This window comes from Eulemur rufifrons, chromosome 16 (assembly GCF_041146395.1).
Source record: "Eulemur rufifrons isolate Redbay chromosome 16, OSU_ERuf_1, whole genome shotgun sequence".
Taxonomy (NCBI): Eukaryota; Metazoa; Chordata; class Mammalia; order Primates; family Lemuridae; genus Eulemur; species Eulemur rufifrons.
The window spans coordinates 57,663,040-57,678,473 of NC_090998.1; positions in this window are offsets into that span (position 1 = coordinate 57,663,040).

The following is a 15,434-nucleotide window of genomic DNA, read 5'->3' on the forward strand; positions in this document are numbered from 1 at the left end:
CTTGGCAATCCTCATTGTCCCGATAACTGAATTTTTATGCAATGAGCAACTGGACCTAGACTAAACCCCCCTTATGATTTTAACAATTACTGCTTAAGAGGCTAAACTTTCCATGCCATTGGCCTCAAGCAAATATAAACTCAATCAGTGTCAAGGATGGGAAGTCCTGCCACAGCAAAGTAAAAACAAGACTTTCCTGAATCTCCTGTTATTTCTTTTCCAGAAGAAGAAATTAAAAATTCTTAGGAGTGAAGGTTTCAGGTGGTATAGCCATGGGCAAGGAGCTCCTCTTTAGATTTTAAGGTCAAAATATACACATGTTGCAAGATGTAACCACATACAGCCTGGGAAAATTATTTATGGTGACTTTAAAAAAGGCGTAGGTCTTAAATGAGGGGAAGGAGAACAGAAAGAGCAATCAGTACTTTACTTTTTACACTACTTTTCTCTTTTGAGAGAAATTCCCAGGTCAGAGGACAAAGACACAATTCCTTTATAAAACCAAAAAAAATCTTGCTCTTCTCATTCAGATTATTCTCTAGACAAGCACTGTACAATAAAAATATATGTTATTTTATACTTTCTAGTAGTGACATTAATAAAAGTAAAAAAAAGATGAAACTAACTTAATAACATACTTTAATTCAATATATCCAAAATATTTCAAATTAGAATCAATATAAAAATATTACAGAACTATTTTACTTTTTTTGCACTGAGTCTTCAAACTCCAGTGTGTATTTTACACTCATATGACATCTGAATTTGGACTGCCCATGTTCTCATGCTCAGTGGCCATATGTGGTTTGTGGCTTCTGTCCTGAACATCACAGGCCTCTATGAAAGAGTGCTGGGAAGCCCTGCTGTTCTCCTCTGCTACAAATGTTCTTTTTAACCTTTGTTTTCTTTCAGCCCCTATATGTAGAGTTAGTGGGAAGAGGTTAATTTTAAAATCTTGCCAGAAATTGATTTAAAGTTCTGGAACAAAATGAGCCAGAATCAGTCCTAAGCAAATCAAACACTCCCTGTAAGAGTTCCTGAATTTTAAGAATTTTAATCTTAATTTAATTTGGGGTTATCTTTCCTTGGCAATCATGGAGGTAGATCTTGTGGGTTTTCCTTGTGATTTGTCCTGGGAGGTGGGAAACCATCCTTTCTCATCTCCCAGGACGTACCTTGTAGGTGAAGCTCCACACAGTGGTGGAAAATAGAATGTAGACAGGACCAGTTAGCACATCAAATAAAGTCCATAACTACATGTGTGTTAAAAGATCAACATACATTCCATGTTTTCCGGTCAAACTGTCCTTAACTTGCTTATACCTGAATTAGAGCCCATTTGTCCTTCTCTTTTGCCTTAAAGTCTTTTTCAGTATGAAGTTCTATGATTCCCTGATTTGTGTTCAAACACAAACAGAGAACACTACATCAGCGCTCAGTATACCACAGTGACAGAATGTATGGTCTCTGCCCTCATGGAGCTTATAGCCAAGAGAGTGAAAGATGTTAAACATCTGAAATCACAAAAAGTGATTCTTGTGCTTTGGGAGGCCAAGGCAAGAGGATAACTTGATGCTAGGAGTTTCAGAACAGCCTGGGAAATACAGTGAGATCTCATCTCCACAAAAAATTAAAAAATAAAAATTTAGCTGGGCATGGTGGCATGTGTCCATACTCCTAGCTACTCAGGAGGCTGAGGTAGGAGGATCACTTGAGCCCAGTTCAAGGTTGCAGTGAGCTATGATGGCACCATTATACTGCAGCCTGGGTGATAGAATGAAACTCCTTCTCTGAAAAGAAAAAAAAGGGGGGTTCTTGCATGTAACAGAATGTGGAATGGGGTGTCTCTGAAGTACCTAAGAGTTTAGGAGTTTTCTGTGATAGAAAGCCACCATTTGAGAGCCTACCGTACAGAGAGAAAAACAAACAGCACGAGCCAAATCAAAAGGCCTTTCTTTTTTTACTTCTATCATCCCTTCTCCTAATACTCTCCTGAAAAAGTCAAAAGGAGAATAGGTGGTGGAAAAGAAAACCAGGTAAGGAGAACAAAAGAAAAACAAAACAAAACATTGCTAGGCCCTGTCTTTTCCCCTCTCTGTTGATTCCAGTTACATAAAGTCCAAACTGATTGTCAAGAAGGAATATTGAACTAAATGAAGGAGTAGGGTTTTAACTTACATTAGTCTATATCTGTGGTAAATTTTTAAACCTAACAATTCTAAATTAAATTCTAATCCTAATTCCCCAACATTACCAGAGAGTTACGGATTTGCCCAGAATGTTGCTAAGAGGTTGGGCAGGGAGATCCAGCAGAGTGGATGTGTAGGCAGTGGCAGACAAAAGAAAAAGAAAAGTTGTCTTCTGATTATGCTCTCTATGTTTGGTATATTCAATAAATAATTTATAAATGTCTTTCTCTGCCACTCAGTCACAAATTTCTTAATGGCAGGTAGAAGTTTAGTATACAACAGTGCCTAACACAATGCTTAGCATCTCATATGTTATCAGAAATTTCGATGTTCTGAACAAATAAAGGAATACATTTTAGGGCTGCAGAATCTCTCTCCCTCTACCCACCCTATTTAGTCTTAACTGCAGTTTTCCATGGTGCCAGCCTTTAAAGCTATGGATCTCTATTGTCATGTAAGAGTCACCTATAAACCAAATCAATATCTAATATGCCTAGTTTCAGATTTGATTGTTTGGAATTGAAATCCTGTGCATTAATTTTGTGTAATACTCCAAACTATAGTGTCTTGAGACCCCTGCCACTATGTCACCATAAACTTCCTGCTTAAAGTTTCCCCAGCAGTTATTGGATTTCCCTGGGTACGGCTTCCAGTTGACCTTAAGAACAAATTCTTTTTGTTCTTTAAACTTCTTGCTGCTTCCTCCCATGCCTGAGACCCTCACAAGCACACTTCTCTGCTTCATTTAATTGTTTTTAACTCTTATTCTCACTTCCAGGCTAGGTAGAAAGATACCGCTTTCCTTAAAATATCTAAATTGAGACAGAATGCAAATTATGAAGAATATTTATTGTAAATAATAAGACAAAACCCCCTAGAATCCATAAAATAAAAGATGTGAAGATTCTACTCAAGGACTTTGTTACAGTTTAGTATGTAAACTGGTGCAAATTCCACTTTTAAGAAAAAAAAGTAAAGAATAATAATATTTTTCATTAGTATCATTCTTTCATTATTTTGTATTTCCACTCCAATATCAACTGTTGTAAACTTTATGATACAAACCTGTATTCGCCTGTTTAATAGCTTTGTTAGCCTACTTTTTGCATGTACAAAAATCTTGATTTCACTTTTTTTTTGCGGAGGGGGGATACGCAAACAATATTAGCAGCAAACGATCACTAGATGGCAGCATAACTCAATTCTTAAATACATTGTAACAGGTGATTTTTGTTTTCTTATGACTGACATTTGTTTCAAAAACTTTGATGACAAAAACAATACCTTGAAATAATATATTTGATTGTTGGAATTGAAATCCTGTGAATTAATTTTGTGTAATACTCCAAACAATAGTGCCTTGAGACCCCTGGTACTAGGTCACCATTAAATTCTTAGTCTTAAATATTAGTTGCATATAATTTCTCATAATCTTTAGAACAGGGCTAATGTATTTGTTTTGCTCCAAGTAAGAAGGCAAGAGCCATTTTAGATACTGAAAGTACATCATTTAATGGTAAGGCCTAACAAGGTAGAGACTAAACTGTGTGACTTTTGGAATCTAACACAACTGAATTTAAACCTGGCTCTGCTGTTTCCCAGTCATAAAAATTAGAAAATTTGTTGTAGTTTTTCTTTTATATATCTCAGTTCTTAAATAATCTCTTCATAAAATATTTTGAAGCAGATTTTTCATGTCTATGATAATTTTTTCATTTAAATGAAGAATTCTTTATTAATCTTTCCTACAATGATTAACATTATCTACCATTTATAGCATAAATGTTGTATTTAAATAATTCTAGTTTTATTATTTTATAAATGTATCATGGGGGTAAATATTATTCCTCCACTTTTTTAATAAATGTACTGTCTTTAATTTGTGTCTCTCTCAATTTTCATGCTACAATGCCCACACAATAGATGTTTGATAAATGCCTGTTATCCTTATTTGAAAGAGATCACTCACCGTGAAGGTGATTAATTTACCTCAAGAATGCTACCTCCTTACTGCTAAAAATAGAAATATCAAGATAAACTGAGACTCAAGATTTTAATAGACATTTATAAGGTCATTCAATTTGTTGAGGCAGATCTGAGATTAGAAACAAATCTTTCTAATATACCACATACTGGCTCTTGTTTTGTTCATTATCATTTACCATGACTCAAGCTAGAAACTTTAGACATAATTATTCTCCCTTTCTCCCTCATTACTAAACTTAATCACAGATACATGCCAAATCTGCCTCCCAAAAGCCTCTTGAATTCATCTCATTTTATTCATCCACATTTCCAATCTTTGGTTAATGCCTTTATTATCTCACCTGCATAATTATAATAGCATCTGGAATAATCTCCTGTTCCTAGCCAGGGACCCCCCTCCACCATTCTACTACTACTCTTTTTGAAATATTCCAGTTCATTTTGATGTAAACATGAGGACACTCTATTTTCAGTTCTCAAAATTTGTGAGAAGTGACCCACATGCTTACAATGGCATAGAATAAAAACAATGAGTGTCAATCTGAACAACTGAATGTCCTAGAGACTAAGCATATGCATTTCTTCTTCTCACTAGAGATGCTTTGTTTAACTGAAAATAAAAAATTCAAAAAAAAGGAAGAAAGAAGACAAAAGGCAAATCGAGCACCCATTCTCTCATTTTTAAACCATAAGATTTAAAAATTATTTCTAGCTGCATATTGTATGTATTCTGTTTATATGTTTATTTTACTGATAGTCTTCTAAGCTTCTCTGCAATTGTCCAGAGTGGTCACTGCTTGTTTTAATATGTTATGTTGGATTTCCTCCTTCAAGTTGATAAATCTCCTTAAATAAGAATTTTTTAGCCTACCCATGGTATGTACATGTGTGGGTCCATTTTCTCTTTTGCCATGGTATTCCTATGATCGTTGGTAAAAACAGCAATCTTTGTTTTAATGGACTAGCATATAATGATTTAAAAAATGAAGATCCATTCTCTGTGACATGAAATGTAGGAATTGATGATCTAAAACCTTTCCCAGTACAAGTGGGAGGCCAAGTACAAATGAGAGGGCTTCCCCAACTGCAGGACCAGATTCAATTTAACCCAGTAGTGTATTGTAACTCCACAGTCTGCCTCCATGCACTCCCAAAGGATAGTACTTAGCATGCTGGGAAGTACATTCTCCCATCTCTTGCTCTTCAGGTTGCAAAAACCTCCACCAGCCAAGCTGCAAAAAACTGTAGTCATTGCTTTGATTCTCTCCAGGTAGCACAGACAACAAAGTATTTTTGCTATCTTTCAAGAAATCACAGCTTCCACAGTAAATGGAAATCAGCAAATTTATTTTCTTTGCTGAATCTTTGTAGCAAAGAGCCAAGAATGACAGGGAATCTGATTTTATTTAGGATTCTATCTTTTTAGAATTTCTCTAGTTACACTGTAAGTCATAGGTGCACAATAAATGAACCATAGTTGTACAACTGGAATAACTGGAGATATTTTAATTAATATACAAATTTACATGGGAAAATAGTTTTCTTGATTTATTATTTTCAAAAAGATACTTAATGATTATTCCTAGATCTTTTAAATTAAGAATTTGTGATGGTATATTAACAAGTAATACAATTAAATCTCTCCTGTGTATTGACAAAATTCATTTTAATGTCTGTTAATAATGATGAGACAATTCTCTGCTACCCTTAATGTGTACTTCAGTTAGAACAGAATGAGTTAGATGCACAGTGGTGGATAAGAAGATGCACTCATCTGGGTCTTTCTGGAAATGTAAATTCTTTGAAAATAAAAGCAGTGGAAAAAAATTGTTTCAATGGTACTATACAATACAGTTCTCAGCTTTTATAAAAGAAACAAGGGGAAAATATATATCTGCACTTATTTGCTTTTGATATAAAAGAAATGGCAGTGTAGCAATTTAGGGAATAAAAGTAGGCATTAAAATAATTTGGGATTATTTAGCTTGGAAAGTAATTGTAAAAGCTATCCAGCATTTATTTGCTATGAAAAATGAGGCAACACGGCATAGTATTTAAGAGCACAGCTTTTGAAGCATTATGTCTGAGTTTGAAATCTGGCTCAGTAGCTGCATGACCTCAGATAGTCCCTTAAACTCTCTCTGCTTCTGCCTCAGTTTCCTTCCCTAAAATATGAATGATGAGAACCTATCTCATAAATTATGAGGATTAAATAGATTAATACTTGGAAAAATCTTAGAATGGAGCCTGGCACATGGAAAACACTATAAAAGAGTTCACTTTTCCTCCATTGTCACATCTTCCATGATGCCTAGGATCTATGACTGATGTATCCTAAGTGCCCAGAACAGTGCATGTAGTAGTTAATGAATGGTATTAACTAAATGAATGAACTTACTATGTAACTCTTCCTACTATTAATACATGTAAAAAGATGATAATGACAGCATTTTTTTCTACATGAAATATTTCATTATGGAAACCTATTATTCATAACCATCTAGGGACTTGGCCCTATCATAATAGAATCACTTACTAATATGCTAAAATCTACTGTCAAAGTAATGTGTTATGAACAATTTTAAATCAAATCCCCTTATAAAGAAATATTATTCCATTACCATTATGACTAAATTACTAGGTTCATGTTTAAGTATGTATATCCATTTTCAAATCCTCTAGTACAGATCGCAAAGGTTTGTATTAAACTGCTATTGAAAAGATCACGTTGAGAAATACTTACTTGTACCTATTTATCAATACATCTTATATTAAAAGTTATATTGTTATTTATTACATAAAAGAATAGTTTTTCATGTTTCTTGACATCTCAACTGTTCGTTAAAATAGTTTAGATTCAATTACATATTTAAAAATGCATTTATTTTAAATATTTGTAATTTTCTAAGTATGTCTACTTATTTCTTTCATTGAAAACACATGATAAAATACAAAATACATGAAGAAAAAATTAATTTTAACCTTTCACTTCAATCAATTCAGAATATTTACAACCAGATTTTTATGGAACTGGGATCATCCTGTACCTTCTGCTTTAAAGACAATAACAAACTTTTGAAATTTAGAAATGTAGAAAATTATAAAAGTACAGAGAATCACCAAAAAGAAAATCAAAGATTGTTCAGAATCCAACAACTAAAAAATTCTTGTAGATTTTGTTTTTGCCTTCTTTTTGACATTAATCAAGACAATTATTTTGGTCTCTGTAAGTAAAAACTTATTTAACAATAAAAGATTAATTTCTGAAATTTACCACAGATTTTTGTGCATCTATTGAGATAGTCAAAAAGATTCTTTCTTTGGTTTATTAATATAGTTAATATTAATGATTGTTTCATAATTTAAAAAAATAAATTTGTAGACAAAATAGTTTTGCATATTGTCTAAGCAACCAAAACAAATAAAAATTCTATAATACATTCTTTTCCATGAAATGATAACAAGTCATATGAATAGTCCATGTAATAGTATTATTATAACGAATGAAAAGAAAAATCACAATGTTTTAAAATAAAATCATAAAATTGTCAAACTCCAGATTCCTCAAAAGATCACCAAAAGAAAAAAAAAAAAAATCCCACAAGCAAAGCCCAGTTTATTACTCCAGCAAAGGAGAACACTACTTTGACTAAATCCTAGTGTCTCAGAAGGCTTTTAGGGTCTGGGTTGGTATGATTTCAGAAAGATCTTTCAATGTGAGTCTGCTCCCTATTGGGTACAGCCCTTGATATAATACTTAGGATTTGTAAACACACAAAGTCAGGGATCTTTGAGACACTTTGGTAAATCATTATTTGCTAAGAGAATAGATTTGCCCTTTTGTCCTGAAAAGGAAGCTATTTACTCAGATGAGCAAGCTATTGTGATGAGAAGGGGCTGGTTGAGCAATGTATTATCTGAAGCAAGGGGTGAAATTATTTACTGGTTTGCAAACTTATCTTAGCAAAAATTTCTTGAAACTAATCTTAAAATGTTGATTGATGTAGAAGTCATAGTTCCTAGTCCTGGTAATTAAGCTATGGAAAATAGAGTTTCAGTCTGATGATGATAATTCCAATTCTTAAACTCTCATTAGCAAAAAAGCAAAAATTATTGTCTTCACTACATCATGAGATGTCAAGAAGAAAAGTAAAAAGATCAGTATTTGATAACTGTAATGATATAAGTGATAGTTAAATATCACTTGTAAAGCAAAACTTTTACTCATTTTTAATTGATCTATTAAATTGTGTGTATTGTTAGGGATTATAAAATAAGAATTAGTGATTATTATCAAAAAATAAACAAGAAGTCTTTGTGAAAAGTCTGTAAAAATATTGAGGATCCATATTGGCTGGGAAGAATAAATGGAATGCATGCATGTGTGTGTGTGTGTGTGTATGCATGTGTGTGTGTGTTTTAACTAGAAAAATGTTTATTATAGCTAGCTGGTGGAGGTGTAAGAGCAATATCCATTTACATTTCACATATTATTGGCCAGATTTATACATATTTGAAAATGCATTGTGTTTTCAGATATAAACTAGTAAAAAGTTAATATTGAGCATGCTGAAAATTTTAATGCAATTAATTCTACTAGTAACCTACTATGACTTTGACAGATTTGGATTGATAACCATCGGATATGATGAGCAAGTCAAGGAAATTCAGTGGGAAACTAAGTAAACTATAAATAATACAACTTTTATTGCTTCACATATATCCCACCTTCCACATTTTAGGAGAAAAATATTCAAAGAACAGTTTATCACCGAAAGTTTAGCCGTACTTGTAATCAAATTTTCAAGGGCATATAGATTAGCTTCTGAAGAAAAACAAAAATCAACCATTTTTTTTCTTTGATTACTGCACCAAAAATGTGTGATGAGTCACAACTAAACTGAGAATTTTGCTTCTATTTCTGCTATCATGTGAATTTTTTTCAATATGTAAAGAGTTTGATTATTTAATTGCTATACGATTTTAAACAAGTGTGATACATTAAAATTCACATTTCTTTCCTAAAATAGACCGCCATAAATCAGAAACTGGAAGGGGCCTTGGAAGTCATTTAGTCCAGTTGTTCGCAAATTATGCTCATCATCAGAATATCTTGGGGGATAAGGTGCCTTGTCCCAGACCTCGTCACTGGAGATTCTGATTCAGTAGATCTCGTGTATAGCACAAAACCAAAATTTGCTCCAGGCGTTTCAGGTGATTTGATCATTAGCCACATTTAGAAAATACATATTTGGTTCAATGGCATGAGGGAAGAGTACTAGATTTGGAATTAAAAATCCTATCTGTGTTGTGGCTTTTCGAGTGATTGAGACTTGATCCTCATATTAAATGTCTTTTTTTAGGATTTCATGAGGTAATAAGCACTTTATAAATTTTAAGGCCCTATTTTTATTTTTAAAAATGAACCCTGAAGTCACTTGTTCAATATTGTCAAGTGTCTTGACCAAATTGGGATCATGAAAAATAATTATTTGCTTTACAAAAATACTTATCACTTTACAAAGGATTTACAGGAAAGAAGCCATTTTAAATATTGATTTCTCCTAGTTCACTCAGGGAATTAATTTTTTGAAAGAAATGTAGATGTGGATTTTTCTGTAAATTTATTTTGAAGAAAAAAGTATCAAAATTATTCATTTGACAAATATTAGCTTTTGTTTTGTGACCACAAACTTCGTGCCAATCTCTGAGCTAAGTATTCATTGTGTATTCTTGGTGCCATTAGGAAGATATTATTCCCATATTATAGTGGCAAAGTTGGAATTGAAATGGATGTTTGTGAGATTAGAAAGCTGAAGCTGTGTGGAATGACAAAGCAATGCTATTCAATAATAAATTGAGTTTTTACATGTCCAAACTGGAAGTACTTACAAGGAGTTTTGATCTAATTTCTATAGAAAAAAATAAATAAATCTGGAAAAAATAACATGTTTAGAAAGTCCTACAAGTATAGAAGAGACCAGATTAGCTGTTGAATAATACTAAATTCAGTTGAGAAATAAGTGGCCAGAATCCCAGAACTCTTCCTAAACCCTGCGATTGGAGATTGGAGATGGACGGACTGAGGAAGAGGGTGGGGCTTGTATCAGTCAAGTAGAGAAAAATCTAACTTCCACAAGAGACTTCAGGACATTCAGTGGAAGCCAACACTAGGAGATGATTGGCCCTAGTGTTAGGTAGGCATAGAGTCTATTATTACTGGAATGTTCAAAATCTCCTCATCCAAAATTGCCAGCACAATTTTGTCCTGCCCCAGCTCTACTGCATTGTATATATTCCTACAACCTATTCTTTTATTCTGTGTATATGAAGAAAAGGCAGAAAAGGGCTTGATTAAAGAGAAAGGAGAAGCACAAGAAGAAATTATTTGAGCCAACATACTGGACAATATATTAAAAAGCTGAGAAAGAAAGGGAGAACAAACCAATGAGTAAAGAGAGAGAATGTTTTATGGGTTTGGAAAAAAAGAATCACAAGTGAGGGATGTAAAAAAGTAGAAGGAAACAGAAAAGTGATATAAGAAATGTTACGACTTATAACTCTCTTGAATGTATGTTAAGGTATGGAAATAAAAGTTGCAATATATTTTTAAAAATTAGACTGTATCTATTAAAGTTCAGTCTTAAGTTAGATATTTATAAATTGAATTTGTAGGTAATAACTTCTTTTTTGAGTACTAATCCAGGATATTCAAAGATAGATGTTACTCAAAAGCCAAATTTAACATCTGAATTACCAACATTAGAAGAAAATAAGATGAAATTGCCAATAACTTTAGATTTGTCTCATTTATCTAAACAATAAACTATGCAACTAGTCCCCATCAAGGTAGCATCTACTCCATTCTGAGAACAATCAATTGCTGTACTGGACTCATTAAATGGATATTTATTTATGAATGCTCACTTCAAAACTCTCACATTGCCATCTTTGTGGATCAATCCCAATTATTATGTCACAAATTTTTCTAATCTTAATTAGGTCTCCACAATGAAAAATCACCTTAAATTGATTCAGTATAAATTGATTCAGTATAAATATCACATCCCTGACCTGCTCTTTGTACTACTACTAGGACTCTGTCAAGGTGGTGGTTTCTATTATTGCAGTGAAAGTCTAGGTATAAAAAACAATATACCAAGAGAATTCTAACAAAAAAATTGGAAGTAAAATGCACAAAATAAAACAATATAAAAAGTGATATCAGAGATGGAAAGATTCAATATATTTATAAACTACTCATTTTGTCAGGGAGAAACAACTCTAAATCAATTCTCTCTCTCTCTCTCTCTCTCTGTCTAAATTCAGGAAGAACTTGAAGATTGCACTTTTAAAGTGAGTATGTTCAACACCCTTCTTTAATATTTATTAGATCAAGTGATACGCATAATAGTTGAACTACACATAAAAATCTTAATTTATGCAAACTACACAGATTAACGCACACAAATATTCGATAAGATAAATTTTTTACAAACACACATGGAACTTCAACTAAAATTGGTTACATATCAGTTTCAAAGCAAATCTCAATACAGTTTTTTGAAAAATCAGTAACGTAACAGACTAAGTTGTCTTAATCTAATATAATTAAATTTAAGACCAATTAAATTCAAGTTATATTGCTGCTGAACAAACAATAAAACCTGAGAGGAATGCATAGAGCAGCTACATGAGGACTCCGAAAAGTAAATAACAGACAGATTTGGAATGAAAGCCAGATTTGGAAGTACCATTGAACTCGGGGTGAGTTTAACATTTTTTTCTGTGTGTTTTCAAACCACTTAGCCCTGCATGCAGGCATAGTCACAGTTAATGTATAGCAGAATAAAATAAATAGAGCCTCAGTTTTCTAGCTGGAGGAACAAAAAAAGAGGAACTGTAGGGAAGTGGAAAATACTAGTAACGTAGCAAAAACTTGAGAAAATGACCCCTTAAACTTGGATATGAATTCCGGGGCTCACCTCTGAATTTCCCACGTGTAGATCTGATTGAGTTTTAAATACCCTCACAAAGACTTTGAAAAATGAATTAATATGTAGACCAAATCCCAGATTGACTACTGAGTAATCCACAGGAAGGACAGATATAATAGGACTAAAAATTCTCTGAGAACTGAACTGACATTAGAATCACATCCCATGGAAGACAGGTTGGAATTGTGGCCTGCACCTAACCAGGTCAATTGACTGCTAAAATAAAATATCAACATTCTCCATGGGATTTAATCAAAACCCAGAATCTTATAACATAAAACTCAAAATGTTAAGGAAACAATCCAAAATTACTCATAACATAAAGAAAGAAGAAAATATCAACTTACATTTGAAAAAGCAATCAACAGATGCCAATACCAAGACAATACAGATGTTGGAATTATCTGATAAAGACTTAACAGCAGCTATTATAAAAATGTTCCAACAATGGAAAACAAATATTCTTAAAATAAATGGAAAAATAAACATTCTCAGCAAATGAATAAAAAACATAAAGAAGAATAAAATGAAAATTTTGGAACTGAAAGATAAAATGACAAAAATACTCATAAATTGAACTTAATAGCAGAATGATCATGACAAAGGAAAGTCAATTAACTTAAAAGTAAATCAATAGACATCATCTGATCTAAAAAACAGACAAAGTAGATAACAGAGTAATGAAGATTACTAGTGTTAAAGAGGGACAATGCAGAATGATAAAAGGGACAATTCACAAGCAGATGTAATAATCCAAACATGTATGCAATTAAAAATAGAGCATCAAAAATGAAGCAAAGGGTAACAGAAATAAAAGGAGAAATAGATAAGTTAAAAATTATAGTTATAGACTCCCAACACCTCTCTGTCAATAATCCAGGGGACTAATAAATAGAACATCGGTAAGGTTAGAACTGAACAATTCCATCACCCAGTTGGCTCCTGTACTTATGACGATGGTCTTGAATAAAGTTTGCCTTACCATGCTTTAACAAGTGTCCTTCAATAATTTTTTTAAACAACACTATAAATTCAATTATGTTATGAAATATTCTCAGTTATGTGAGAAATTAGGACTTATTTTATCCATATACATATACACTGTGAGAAAAATAGTGGAAAGAAATATTATTTGATACTTCTTTTAAAGAATATTTAAATATTTCTAACAGTTATAAAAGAAGTTTAGATATGCTTTTGGGAAGGACAGAGGAGATCTGCCAGTAGCATTAACTTAGCTGACATTTGCCAATAATATAATAAAATGCCAGGAGATTTTTAACTGCTGCTTTAATTTCTGTGCTTGATATTGGTCTGTTCAGAAATTCTGTTCTTCCTGATTGAGCCTAGGGAGGAGCTCCTCCTTTGAAGTGAGTATAACAAGAATGGAAAAAGAAGCACCACATATACTCGCCATCAAATTGGTACTAACTGATCCACACTAAGGTGCTCACTCGGAAGTAATATTTATTGGGCTCCGGACAGGTGGGAGGGGGTGGGAGGGGTGGGTAAACTCACAACTAATGGGTACAGAGCAATATGGGGGAAGGGCATGCCTGTAGCTCTGGCTTGGGGGAGGCAAAGGAATTATATGTAACCAAAATGTTTGTACCCTCACAGTATTCTGAAATTAAAAAAAAAATGCCTGCAATTAACTGGATTTAGCCTCCTTAGAAGGCAGTAGAGCAGCCACCTATACCTATATGCCTGATTCTTTACTCAAAGTGTCCTGTCCACTGTATAAAACATTCTCCTTGAGAGAAGTCCTGGCAAATAATTTTTCACCCTGTTCCTTACATATTTATGACCATTTTATTGCCCCTTGGAATTAGTGCCCCCAGGAAACTGCCCACTTCTAATTTTTTTTTTTTTTTTTTTTTTTTTGTTGAGACAGAGTCTCACTTTGTTGCCCAGGCTAGAGTGAGTGCCGTGGCGTCAGCTTAGCTCACAGCAACCTCAGACTCCTCGGCTTAAGCGATCCTACTGCCTCAGCCTCCCGAGTAGCTGGGACTACAGGCATGCGCCACCATGCCCGGCTAATTTTTTCTATATAGATTTTTAGTTGACCATATAATGTCTTTCTATTTTTAGTAGAGACGGGGTCTCGCTCAGGCTGGTCTCGAACTCCTGACCTTGAGCGATCCACCCGCCTCGGCCTCCCAGAGTGCTAGGATTACAGGCGTGAGCCACCGCGCCCGGCCTACACTTCTAATTTTTAATCTGGCAATATGTATAGGTTCTAAACATTACAAAACTCCTAACCAGGTTGTACAAAACAGTATATTATCTAAATGTTTAGGCAGTTGATAAGGCTTTCTTTATCCATTTTTTTGAGAAAATAATTTGAATTTATATTAGAAAAAAAATATGGGGACATTAGGCTTGCTACAGAGTAAACTCCATATGAGCAAGGCGCGTGTTTGTAGTAGTGATTGTTGCAGATGAAGTTGAAAAACATTTCCTAGTAATTGGCATGGTATCTGACATTATGTAGTCAAGAAGTAAGTTGTAATTGGCAAACCAGAAGCTATTTCCATTTCTTATGTTTTATGCTAATGAGGTTATATAATTGAACTTATTTTATCAGCTGGCTATGTTTAAGATTGCTTTTTATTACATTATTTGACACAATCAATATTCGTATCTGATATTTCAGTTATCAACTCTAATGTTCTTTTAGTTGACTAAGATGTTGAACTTGTTTAAATTCTCATTTACCACCAAAAATATTTGCTGATGGAATCATTTAATCAAAAGCCCATTTAAATCTAAATTACCTAAATTATAAGAATAATTAAGCACACTTGAGGTTGTAGCCTATATTAAGCTGAAATGAAAACCCACTTCTGTGCATATTCATATATTTATGTTTTTCATATTGAAAAAAACTGAAAACCAATGATTTTTAATCAAGGCATAATGGCAACTCAGGATGTGACCAATTTTGCCTGGGTATATCATTTGAATCAACTATAAAATGAGAAAATGAACATATTAAATACATTAAAATTGAATGTTATTACACATTAAGGATAAGCAAAGGAGAGTTCCTGGCTTGAGAATTCCAACTATAGAGAAAAAGACATGAAGACAGTAGTTATAAAGAAAAAGACACAATTAAGCAAGTTATCCAACTAGGAAGTTCCCTAGAGGAAAATAAAATAGAGTAGCACATAACCATGTATGAAGAACAACACTTCTTCATTTATTTTTTTCATTGATAATATATGGGAGTATTAACAACCTGCTACATGTAAGACAT